Source organism: Balaenoptera ricei, chromosome 8 (genome assembly GCF_028023285.1).
Source record: "Balaenoptera ricei isolate mBalRic1 chromosome 8, mBalRic1.hap2, whole genome shotgun sequence".
Lineage (NCBI taxonomy): Eukaryota > Metazoa > Chordata > Mammalia > Artiodactyla > Balaenopteridae > Balaenoptera > Balaenoptera ricei.
The window spans coordinates 79,148,523-79,161,684 of NC_082646.1; the positions used below are offsets into that span (position 1 = coordinate 79,148,523).

Consider the following 13,162-nt stretch of genomic DNA (forward strand, 5'->3'; position numbering starts at 1 on the left):
GCACGTCCTTCTACTCCGCCATCTTGGTTCCTCCTCTCCACCGTGTTGCTGAGAGTCTTAAGGATTATGGAGTGTTTAAATCAGCACCAATGCTTCTTTTCACCTATTTCTCCTGTGTTGGTTAATTTTATGTGTCATTTTGACCGGGCCACAGGGTTCCTAGATATTTGGTAAAACATTATTCTGTGTGTCTCTGTGAGAATGTTTTTGGATGAGATTAACATTTAAATTGGTAGACTGAGTAAAGCAGATTGACCTCCCTAATGTGAGTGGGCCTCATCCAATCAGTTGAAGACTTTACTAGAATAAAAAGGCTGAATCTCCCCAGAGTAAGAGAGAATTCCTCCTACCTGACTGACTTTGAACTGGAACATTACCCTTTTCCTGCCTTCAGATTCAAACTGAAACCTTGGCTCTTCCTGGTTCTTGAACCTGCTGGCATCCAGAGTGGAACTACATCATCAGATCTGGGACTCCAGGTTGACAGCTCACCCTGCAGATCTTGGGACTTGTCGGCATCCATAATCACATGAGCCAATTCTGTAAAATAAATATCTATCAGTCTCTGGGCTATTCAGTCTGCTCAGGCTACAGGAGCCAATTAGGAAGATGCCTTCCTTGACTCTCGTCTGTCCTCTCCTGCAGCTAAAGCCAAAAGAAAAGAGGTAATTTCATGTAGAGTTTGAAACCTTCTCTTGACTTTTCCTGCTCAGAAGCTTTTTCTCAGTGTCTTCTGCTGTGTTCTTAGTGTGAGTTCTTTTTCCCACTGCTGTAAGGGATTTGACGTAATTCTATGTGATGTGGAACCCTCAGCACCAGGGGCAGCTCATCCAGTTGAGTTAGGGTACCTGACAGAAACAGTCTTCTCTTTTCAGAAATGATTCAACTTTTTTGTCAGAGCATTTTATTATTACATTTAAACATTTTAACATACATTTATTTAATGTGTAGACTCTTCCCCCTCCTTAAAAGAAGGAAAATAGAAAGCAAGGATGGAAGGAAGGAAGGAAGGAAGGAATGAAGAAAGGAAAAAAGGAAGAGTGGAAGGAGGGAAATGAACACAGACTTTCAAATCAGTCAAACTCAGACATGAATCTGACTCTTAACCTGTGCAGTTTAATAGTTCATTTTTCCTATTAACCTATGATCTGGTCCTGCAACTTCATCTTTATATAAAAATTACACAGAGGTTCAGAATGACTCTCCATGGAGAGTCAATAATTCCAATTAGACTCCTGACCTCTGGGAGTAGACCATTTATTTGTAACTTAGTTACAATTCCAGATATTTTTAGGTCTTGATTTAAGCTTCACTAAACTGAAGATTTCATAAACTAGGAAAAAAGCCTTGGTATTATGACTTCATTTTATACTTTAATCCACTTGTAACACTGTATTATAACTTGGCATTTTGATATTTTCATGTTTTGATTTTTTTAATCTACATGCAAACAGATTGTATTGACATTTAAATAGGATAACTTACATAGAAATACATGGTATTTGAAATGCTTTTCATAGGATCAGAATATGTATTTTAAAAAACCAGTCTCTATAAAGATAAGGACAAAGTATTAGGCAATAACCAATATGTCTTTGTAAATCATCAGTAGTATTTTGTAATTAATTGCCCATTCATAATTTGAAATTGCCTCTTAAATAAAAGGAGTAACAAATCAAAAAATAATTACACAGAGGAAGTGGAGAATGAATGATTAAATAACGAATGAAAAAAACATGGATATCTAAAAGGGTATAAAATGGAATGTCATAAAGTGGGGAGGAGAGAAAGATTCAGAGAAAGGACACATAAAATTCTCTGATCTTCTGTATTTTTAATAATGAGAATTTCCTTATCCCAGGGGATTATTATAATGAGTAAATAAGATGATTTAGGCCATCAATTAATAATAAAATACCTAACCTTAATTTCGCACTTGTATGTCAGACAGTAAACTAAATATTTTACATGTATTATTTTATATAATGCTCTAGACATGCCTATGAGAGGGGCTATTTGTTAACCCCACTTCACAGATGTGGAAACTTATAGTTAGAAAGGTGAAGTAATTTGCCTATAATTTTCAGCAAGTAAGTGAAGAAGCTAGAACTTGACCCTGGTTTTGTCTGTCTCCAAATCTGGACTCTTAGTTATTATTTCAACTGCGGTAACTATTATTAGTACAATTTAATATGTCTATTCCTTGGCAGCTTTGGTGGGAATAATGGCTGGTGAAATCTCTTTGCAAATGGCTCTAGAGTCCAAGTGGCTTTGGCGACAGCAGCAGGATGGCAACACTTCCTTCTGCCAAGAGAAGCCCCACCGACCCTGACCCCTTCCTGTACAGTTCTCTCACTTTGAGTTAGATGTGCTACCTTTCTTGGCATATTGCCTGGTCTACTATTTGATACTAGAAAAGCCCTTTGATGAGATAAGTTTAAGAGCCATTTCTCTAAATGCTTCGTATAAGTCAGCAGTGGCAAAGATTCCATGTTTGTGAACTAAGATATAGTTTCAGTAATGGAAATTTCAGCAAGCTTTCTCATCCTTCAACAAAATACAGATGATCCTCAGCTTATGATGGTACAAATTATGATTTTTCGACTTTAAGATGGTGCCAAAGTGAAAATACATTCAGTAGAAACCAGACTTCAAATTTTGAATTTTGGTCTTTTCCCAGGCTGGTGACATGCAGTACGTTACTCTCTCACGATGCCGGGCAGCCACAGCTCCCAGACAGCCATGTGATCACTAGTGTAAGCAACCAATACTTTCACAACCATTCTTTACCCATACAACCATTCTGTTTTTCACTTTCAGCACAGTATTCAATAAATTTCATGAGATATTAAATACTTTATTATAAAATAGGCTTTGTGTTAGATGATTTTGTCCAACTGTAGGCTAATGTAAGTGTTCTGAGCATGTTTAATGTAGGTTAGGTATATTACATGTATTTATGTGTTTATCAGGATGTAACCCCACCATAAGCGGAGGAAGATCTGTAATCCTAAATTTATCATTATCAGGGTTAAAAATAAATGGATAGGGCTTCCCTGGTGGCGCAGTGGTTGAGAATCTGCCTGCCAATGCAGGGGACACGGGTTCGAGCCCTGGTCTGGGAAGATACCACAATGCCACGGAGCAACTGGGCCCGTGAGCCACAACTACTGAGCCTGCGCGTTTGGAGCCTGTGCTCCGCAACAAGAGAGGCCGTGACAGTGAGAGGCCCGCGCACCGCGATGAAGAGTGGCCCCCACTCGCCGCAACTAGAGAAGGCCCTTGCACAGAAATGAAGACCCAACTCAGCCAAAAATAAATAAATAAAATAAATAAATTTTTAAAAAATAAATAAATAAATAAATGGATAACTGAACCACGGTCTACCTGCAATAGAGTCCCAAGAAATGTGACAGCAAAATTTCACCTATAATGTAAATTTTTCTGTCCACAATGATGCAAAATTAATAGCTGGTGCCATCTTTACAGAGGGATTTCCATTTAGTTCCCTTTTGATGGGCATAGTCCTTCCTTCCTGTATCTGTCCCATCACCCAGTGACACCTGAGTTTTCCCTTTCAGATATTCAGTGGTTTTATGGTTCATTTATTTACTCATTCAGTCATTCAACACCCTTGGGTTTGGTGCTGTGCTGAGGACTTGATAGGTAACTAGTTCCTGCTTTCCAGGGACTCACAGTTTAGTAGAGGAGATATATGCATAAGAAAATAATTGTGATACTACATCCTAAATGAGATATAAAAGAAATGGAAAAATTCCCAGAGCACTGGACCCAGAGGCACAGCAATATTCTGTCAGGGAGATCAAGAGAACCACAAAGAGGATGATGATTAAGGTGGTCCTGGGAGAATGAATCTGATTTCTTCAAAGGGAGAAAGTTAAAGGTAAAGATCATTCAAGTCAGCATGAGCAAAGACATGGAGGTGTGAGGTGTACAATGTTGGAGATACTGTGACGGACATCACGTCATCTACCGCTGAGAATATATATGCACATCTGTTTTGTTCTTTATAATGAAACCATCTGTTCATTGATGCCCTACCTCAATTTTGATGGATCTTCTCCTCAGCTTAGTTTCTAAGTCAGATTTTTTTTTCAAATTGTGGGTTGTGAAATAAATTTAGCAATTCCCCAACAACATTTCTTTTCAACTGAATGGCATAGAAAAGACTAGAATAAAGCCAAACAGAAAAATAACAGAGTGCATTAGCTGAGGAAGGTAAGTACTGTTTTGTGAAACATGTTTTGGTTGTGTGTCTGAGTGTGTTTTTATGTGACTGTTCCATAATGTATTTCTTATTGTGGGTCACAATAAAAAAAGTTTGAAAGCCACTGAAGTAGTAATATTTTCTATTACTTTTCATTGCACTCATAGTATTGGTTATAATTAAACCTTGAGTCCAAATCAACCTTGATTTTTAATGAAGCGACAAGTGACACAGACTGACCTCATTTATAAGCCTGGCACACAGGCAAGCATCTGTTTTACTGAACTCTAGTTGCATTTAACCAGCTGAAATTATTCTAACTAACTTGAGGATGAAACCATCATTTATAATGTTATTTTAACATTATTTTTCTATTCCAAGTTCCAAACTACTAAATTAAAGACAATATATAAAAATCTAACCAATTAGCAGTAAGCTTCCTAAGAGATTGGCTTCTTCCATTATGGTCGTTTATTCATTCAACAATTATTTATTGAGTGCCTACTCTATGCTCAATGGTATTTTAGATACTGGAGATGACAGTCGTGTAAAAGAAAGAGAAGGTTATAAAAGTAAAAATATTTTATATTAAATTCGAGCTTCTTGCAATTAGGATGGCATGATATTTTAATAAAAGATTTTGAAACAAACCACACAAATATTTGGAAAAATAAAAAACACGACTCCAACCTACACAAGAAAAATCACATAACAGTATATATTGCATAGGATATTTTAAAACTAGGCAAGATAGATGGCATATTTCATAAAATGATTTCAATCTATCCCCTGTGTAAAAATTAGAAGACATATGCTCATATATAACACAGTTTGCAAAAATATGCATCTTCCCAGTAGGGAACGGATATCTGTGCTACTGTTGTGCTGTACTTATAAAGTTTAAAGTTCTCCACTGACAGTAAAGCAATAGATTTTTTTTAAGTTGCATATCAAACTGAGAGTATATCTTGAACTTTTCCAGTAAAATTTCTCCCATTTAATTCATTCTTTGTAGTTTTATACATGAATACTGATAAAAAGTAATAACATTGACTTTTTATCCCTAACAGTATTTGTAATTTCCATACTAGGACTTATAAAATCCATTTTGTTTGCCTTATGAGATTTAAAAAAATTTATTTCAATGTAAATCAACTGAAGGCCTGTATCATGGGCCAAGATGCTAGCTAGGTAGGGAAATATAAACATATTTTACATCACTGATAAATAATTTCAATAAAACGTAAATAAATGTTTTCACTTATTACATTGCTTTATACATTTCTTCAGCACCATTACATGTCTTCATGCTGCTTTCTGTACCATTTTTCTCACTTGCTTCTAAAGCTATCCCTTGCCATCTTTAAGTGCCCTTTCGAAGCTATTTAGGGATATAAGAATGTCTTGGTCACCCTTGGAAATTTATTTTACTTTAATCTAGTGTCTCTTCCCACATTATTTATTTCAAAATTCCCGGTAATCTCCATCATCTATTGAAGGTTTGTCCCACTTTTCAGAATAAGTGCGTTTATATTATTTCCATGAGTGGGGGGTGAGGGGTGAGGGGTGAGGAGAGGCTAACCTATAGATGAGGAAAAAAATAATTTTATTGCTCATTTTAAACATATATGTATATATTCATATATATATACACACATATATATATATTTACATTTAGAAAAAGGCACAGTTCATATGGAAGACAATGTTGAAGGTTTAGAACACTGAAAAACATAGTAACCCAGGAATTCGTAATATAAAGTCTTCAAAACTGTGATAACTTAAAAAGGAAAACAATACTATGTTTTCTTTAAATTTGGCTTGACTTTTCCTTTTTATGCCATTATGTTTCAAGAATGTATTTAGACATTTTTCACCCCGTTAGGTGAGGCATTTGCTTCCTTCACCTTCACATCAGGGAGGTTTTCATTGAGTCAGTTGCACTATGCTTTCCTAAGACAAATATGTTTAGGTTGAGACCAAGGCAAGAAAATTCTTGGATGAAAAGATTTTCTGACAAATTTTTATAAGTGACTGATTGGAATACATAAGTATAAATTTGATTTCCAAAAACACAAAATAAAGATCAAATGGAAATTTTTACGAATGCTGAAAAAAATTTAAATGAAAACACTACTTTGCTGCCTCTTCAGAAATCTTTTGTATTACTTCTCTTTTGTCACCAAAAGAATACTCAGCACAACTCATAGATGCTAAGGGAGAAAATACATATTTCTCCTAGTATTTTCCTTTTGGCTTTTGCTAAAAAGGACAGAGGATCTGATATAAGGCAGAATTTAAAAGTAAAAATACCTGGAAGAAAGGGGCATGAAAGGGAGTAATATGAATGATTATGCTCTCCCAAAGCTTCTGGAAGCCTCCTTATTTTCCCAAACTGGGTTTAACATTGTCCCTTAATCAACAAAAATATTGTCTTTACACTTTGCTTTTTATAATGTCAATATTGAATAATGTGACAAGAATATTTATATAGAAAGAAGAGGAGACTATGAGCTTTTGAAAATCTAGGTGTTAAACTTTTTGAACTCTTCATATATACCCTGAAGATACTTAAATTAACATTTATTGGCTGATGATATTTTGATCATGAAAAATTATCAAGGATGTTTGATTTTACTTAAATTTTATAGGTTCAGAAACTAAGAGTTCTTTGTTGGGCCTGTAGTAACACTCAGATCTATCTGGTTAAATTTTGAAAATTTTTATGATCAGAATGATTGCTCAAATTCATCAGTAACCTGTTCTGTATGTTTTGTTGTTCTCGTTGATGTATATCTAAGCAGTAAGATAGGCCTTTTTATAATGCTGTTTCTCCTTAAAATGAGGAATGGCTCTTTTCCCTGTCTTCTGGGAAGCCCAAGGAGGAATATGGAGCTAACTGCAGTACCCAACTGAACTAAAATAAAAAGCTTGGAGTTCAACGCCACCAAACTTTTCCATCTGTTTTCTTCCCTTCTTCATTATTTGCACCGCTACTACAACCAAAGAACTGACGCAGTTTCTAGATGTTTTAGAGCAATATCCATTTCCAGATGAAAGCAATAATAAGTACAAAATGCATTTTTTCAATTATATCTAAAATTACCCACATCACTTTGCTATTATCCATCCACAGGTAGTTTCTATTTTTTGGAGGGGTGGGGGGGAGGCTGGGCTGGGTGTGTTGGTACATTGCTCACCATCTTAAACATGATATCCAAGAGAGGACTAGAATACCTGTGCCACACGATCATTGGATGGAAATGCTTGTGAAACTGATGAGCACGGAAACGACAACAACAAAAAAGTGTGATCATTTTCACCTACACTCCACGGAAAGCAGTAACCTAAGGCGATTCGGACACTCAACAAGAGGTCACGTGTCTATTAGAGGTGAAGCAGACACTTGAACATCTGTCTGCTTCATGGGGAGACTTTTCGTCTCAGAATACATACCCTAATAAACAACAGTTGGAGAAAATTGTCTATGACATTCAACATAATACTGAGCTGAGGCTGAGAGAAGGAAGGGTGGAACTGTATTTCCTTTTGTAAAGCGAAAACAGCCGTGAATACAGCCTCTTCTAAAGTCTGATATTTAAAGGGAGTTGTAAGAAATCAAATTGTTCAATTTGAACGAAGAGTGGCCGAAGTTACTGGCAAGCTCATGCCTCCGAGTCTGCAAAATCACTGGCCAGGAAAGCAAAACTTTCCCAACACCCAATTTTAATATTGTGCTAAAGCCACTGACTCTGTTAAAACCTCCGAGTTAAATATGATCCCCTCCCCACCCCTCTCCCCCGCCCTTTAGGTTAGTGTTTGGGGGACCGGGAGGGGGCCGGAGCTTGGCCCCAACCTCGGAATTGCTGCCAAGGGCTTGTAATACAATCTCTCCCCGTTTGAAGGGTAAATCAGTGTCAATTGCGTTTGCTGTCCACCAGAAAAAGTAAGCATTTTACTTCCGCTCGGTCTATGTGGACTGATGAAATGTAGGAAATCTGTTTCTGGCAGGGGGAAAAAATCGTTTTCCCAAACAGCACCGAGAGGAGCCATCAGAGAAGTATGAAGAGGGGCAGCGCGGCTGGAGCTGCTGCCGCTGCCGCCGGGCTGGTGGGGTGCGGAGAGCGGCTGCCGCAGGACCCGCGCCGGGAGGGGGCCGGCCCCGAGACGCTGCAGGAGCCGAGCCGGGAGCCCCGGTGCCCCTGAGAGCCGCCAGCAGCCCAGCTCCGGACGCGGGGGTGAGCAGGCGGGCGGGCCTCGCTCTCCGCCGCCGTCGCCGCGGCGTGAGCGCTCTGCAGCCCGGCTTGCGGAGCCCCGGCCTCTGCTGCACGGCTGGCGGCAGGGGAGGGGGGCCGTCGTTGCCAGTAAACGTCGGGCACGCGGCTGGGAAGGGTGGAGAGCCTCGGACAGCCGGACGGGCTCTGGCGCTCGGTGTGTGGTCACTGCAGTGGGTGACTCTCTGACTCCCTGGAAGCGACCATGTGTTCCTCATCCCTATTGTGGACCAGCCCAAATGACCGCCGCAAGGAAGAAACCCGCTGGGGCGGCTCGGCCAGCTGGGGACAGGAGTGAGGATTTCTCGTTAGCACAACGATTGTGAAGACACACATATGCATTCGTGCAGAAGGGTCTCTGTCTGCAGGCTCAGCGTTACCCCTTATTGAGGAGAGGAAAGCGGAGGGGGGATGGTCTTAATGGATTGATCCTTAGTGCTTTACTTGAGTCAAGGAGGCCGGAAGGGGGGGGAAAGAGGGCGACACGCGTGATTTGGGGTGATACTGTGTTCCACTGATGAGTTTGACAGAGTCGAGCTTTTGCTACGTGAATAAACAAACGCTAGGCTAGCCTATGAATCAACCCCCTTTGGGGAAATTTTTTTTTTTTTTTTTTTGCATGGTATTGTTCTTCTCGTCCAAAGAGTAAGGTTTTGGAATCTGAAATTATTTGGGGAGCAGAGGAGCCAACTTGGCTTTGGAGGCATTAACTATTCTGGCAAGATTAAATCCTATCAGCCTAATAAATTGCCATTACCTAGTCCAGACATCCGAAGTTTCTCTTGAATAGAGGGGAAGCAAAAGCAGGGGTTAACAGATTCTGTTTTCTACCTTTCAGTACAATTGCGGGGGGGGGGGGGGGCGGGGGCGGGGGGATTGTCCACTTTCCTCCAGTTAACCTTTTTGGAAATCAAAACCTTTCCTCTCTCCCACCTTCTTCATCTTCATCCTGTCACTTACAGTCAAGAGTTTGCAAAACTTTACTGTCTCTCTTGTAAACTCCTCCCTCTCCCCAAGCACCCTCTCCTACAAAGCTAGATCAGCTATGGGAGATCTTATGCCCAGGAAATAAGATCTGCATGTGCACAGGAACACCCATTAGGCCTCCTAGTGTTAAATAAAGGCTCAGACAGGTCGGAGTTGCCAGCCAGGCAGAGGAAGTCCACCTTTTCTCCTCATCTATCCCCTGAGATTCACAGAGACAAGGCTGAGAAGGAGACCTCGTGCTCACTGGTTTTCTTCCCCAGCATCTTAGCAGTGTGGACACTGATTAACTCCAGCTGGAATCTGGTTTGCCCAGCCTGTCTTTGAAATTGATCAATGAGCTCCTTCTCGAGGAATGCTCCCCCCTAACTGTGGAGGAGGAGGTGGTGACTGTGGTGGTCCTCTCCAACATGGGCATCCTGGTTCTCAGTGCCTAAGACAAGGTAAGGGACAGATATCTGAGGCATGGGACAGGCAGCCTTTGCAATCAATGCACCTTGCAGCTTTAGTACACGGCTCCCTGAGTGGGCTCTGAAAGGGAAAGGTGGCTTGCATTTCAGCCTGTGTGCTACTGAACTTGGGGCTTAGTTCTTCATTTTAGTGTTAAACACCATACTTTTGCGATGTGGACTGCGCTTTGCTGGGAAATAAATTCACAAGGCAAAATTTATTTCATCTGGTGCAAAAGGTCCTGTGATTGCCACTGAGTGTCCTAGTATCTTGGTAAGAAATTTTAGTTAAACTTGCAGGTATGGAAGAATGTCAGGTCTTATATTAATCCTAAGTATGTTATGCATAATTTTAGAATTTTGCTTCAAGCCTGCAAGCCTGCTTTATATTTATAGACTTTGGGAGCCTTTGGAAGGCCAAAGTTTCCTTGGTTGAAACCAAATAATGAGGCTCTAACAGTTTGTTTGCAGAGGGAGTTGTTAAAACTGGAGCTGATGTTAAGGTAATTTTGGTATCTTTGTGGTTTTGACATGGTGGCATAGAGATCCCACTGTTTCTTTTAATTTCTCCTGGATGACTGTCAAGATTTTCCACTCAGTGTTTTCTGACTAGAGAAAAGAATTGGAGTAAAGGTAGAAAATATCTCTTGGCAAAAAGAGTAAGATGCTTGTGTAATTTTTCTGTCCTAAATGTTTTCAGAGTCAAATCAACTGAGTTTTTGCAAATGCTCTCCCCTTACATGAGAGTACATATATATTCAACAGAATGTAGAACTCTGCTAGCTCTCAACTACACTATAGTTACGTAAAACAGAAATCTTTTTATTGCAAACAACACACACGTGGACACACACACAGCAACGTCTTCTTATGAATTAAGATTTCCTTAATCAACTTAGATTAAATTTTGATGTAAGTCCTCAAATATCCTAATCAATTAATGACTTTCAGATGATTTTCTATTCAAATTAAGTTTGAAATTAATCTGGTAGGGGTCCAGAAACCTGAGCTAAATTGTTTGGAAGAATAATTTAGTATAATTTAAAAAAAAAAAATTAAAAATCTCTAATGCCAAGAAAATATAAGAAATTAGTTCCCACTCAGTCTTAATTTTTTGGTCATGATTTGAGAAGGAATTATTATTGTAGGTATACCATCATTTGGTTCAAGACAAATCATCATGGGGCTGCAAGATAAGACAGAGATTCCTGGAAGAGAGTTAGCATTCCTTGAGTTTGGGCACCAGGAGAGCTGAGTAGGGTACTTTTAATGACTGACTAACTAGACTTGTTACTTTGGCCACAACGTCTTAGGCTTCCAGTCTCTTATTAATAACCAGGAGTTTGGCTGGTAAATCTTCTAAGGTTCATTTGAGTTTAAAGATTTTATTATATAATTAGAAAAACTAGTAATGAGTGTCATTTTGCCTTTACACTTGGCGCTTTTTACTTTCGGACAAGTTGCTCCCCTGAGCCAGAAGCGAAGGTCCATTTACAAGATCTAGAATTACCTTTCTGATTACATTTTGGACTTTTATTTTCCGTTCAGATTCTTAGGTTAAGATTTTACATTCATGACACTGGTTGAGAATATATAGCTTTGTAGATATATTATTGGCCAGCCAAAGTGAATCACATAGGCGGAATGAACTCAGAATGGTGAAAGAGCCATCTAGAGCTATTCTTGGTTGTTAATTCTTTGAGTCTAGCTTGAAAGATAGCATTTTCTCCTTCCAGATTATGGAAGGGTGTTTGGCTTAAGGTGTTTTTATTTTTTTTAATTGTAAAAGACAGTGTTATTGGCCTATAAACTTTGTTTTCTTAGTTGTTTCACACCCATAGCACACAAAACTGACTAGACAGAGGGGAGGTCGATGCTCTAAATCAGAACAAAGGTGGCCTTTAGTGAAGGGACCCTTGACTGTGGGTTCATTAGCACTCTGTTTTAAATGGCCACAGTTAGGTGTCTTTGTGGGGGTGAAGGGTGTGGTGACATCCTTTCACATTTATTTTGAGAGGCATGGCATTCCCCTTTCTTAATAGCTTATGAGTCTTTGATGCCAAAATGAAGTATAATATGTTACCAAAATTTGTTTTTGAAAACATGTAAACTACCCATCTTGGAGTTCAGTATTTCACTCATCATCCTGGGAGTTTCATCCCTCTCAATATGAAGAAAACTTGGGATTTTCCATTATTTATGGTTTTATTTCATCAATTCTTTATCTGTTTTCATTTCTCCCCCTGCCCTTTGTCTTTTCTTAGTTATCTAGAGTTCTACAAAATATTCCTATTTTTGTTACAGAATTTCTTTTCTTTTTAAAATAAGTCAGTGGAAGCTTTATTTGTGCATAGTTCCTATGGTGATGATTTCAATTTAGCTAGTGTTTGTTGAATATAAAATATATGCCAAATACTGACACAAATATTTCATCTTCACACGTATATGTGAGGTGTTAACCTCCATTATACATACTGGAGAACTCAAGTACCAAGAGAAAAAGTCATATAACTAGGATAGAACAACTACTAAATGGCCAGGTAGTAGAGCCAGTATTTGACCCCAGGACTTCTGATTCCAGCTCTAATATTCTATTAATCACGCTTCTCAGCAGAATTTCATATCAGACAGTAGTGATATAATGTTTATCACTTTGTTTTTATTTTTCTGTCTTTCCAATTTATTTTCCATGCAATATTGTGATATTGCAATATTGTGATACAATATTGTGTGTGTGTTGTGTTTTTTTATAATATGGCAACAAAGACTAGAGATAAACCAGAAACCATCTTGGTCATAATCGAAGCACACCTCTAGGTGGTGAAAAAGAATACTTTTTCCTCAGAGTCAAAACTATGTCTTCAACTGGGATTCTGGAACAACAGACTAAACAGAATCTTTAAACATGTGATATTTTACTTATGGAGTCATTAATTTTTTCTTCTTCCCCTGGGCTGGTTCAAGGCTCATCATATTCATAATGGTTATTCCAGAATCACTTCTATGGAAAGAAAGAAAAAAATACACACACACACATTCTTTGAAGAATTCTGTATTAAGTTTCTGCATGTTTTTCCCTTTAAGTTTTATTTTTCTGAATTCCAAATCCTGAGGGTTGAGTTATCCATTTTTAGATAGACCCATAAAGCTTGGAGAAGCCATAGTCTGAATAAGGCATAGAAGCATTTGAATCCTTACTCCTTTTTTCAAAGCGATTGGCTTTGCTT

The 13,162-nt window shown here is 38.7% G+C and overlaps 1 protein-coding gene across 11 annotated transcripts in view; it reads left to right on the forward strand.

Moving 5' to 3' along the window:
• GAS2 (growth arrest specific 2) overlaps positions 1 to 13,162 on the forward strand; it is a 159,753-nt gene that overhangs the window by 31,479 nt on the left and 115,112 nt on the right. For 3 of the 11 annotated variants that reach the window (XM_059931277.1, XM_059931288.1, XM_059931283.1), the window contains 2 exons: positions 395 to 665; positions 2,681 to 2,756. The exons of 2 other annotated variants lie outside the window; for them this stretch is intronic. The gene's annotated coding sequence lies outside the window, so the exon portion shown is untranslated. Of the gene's footprint in view, positions 1 to 394; positions 666 to 2,680; positions 2,757 to 8,131; positions 8,175 to 8,268; positions 8,467 to 9,757; positions 9,930 to 13,162 lie in introns of those variants that run through there. 6 more of the 11 variants (XM_059931280.1, XM_059931285.1, XM_059931279.1 and 3 more) reach the window with 5 other exon arrangements.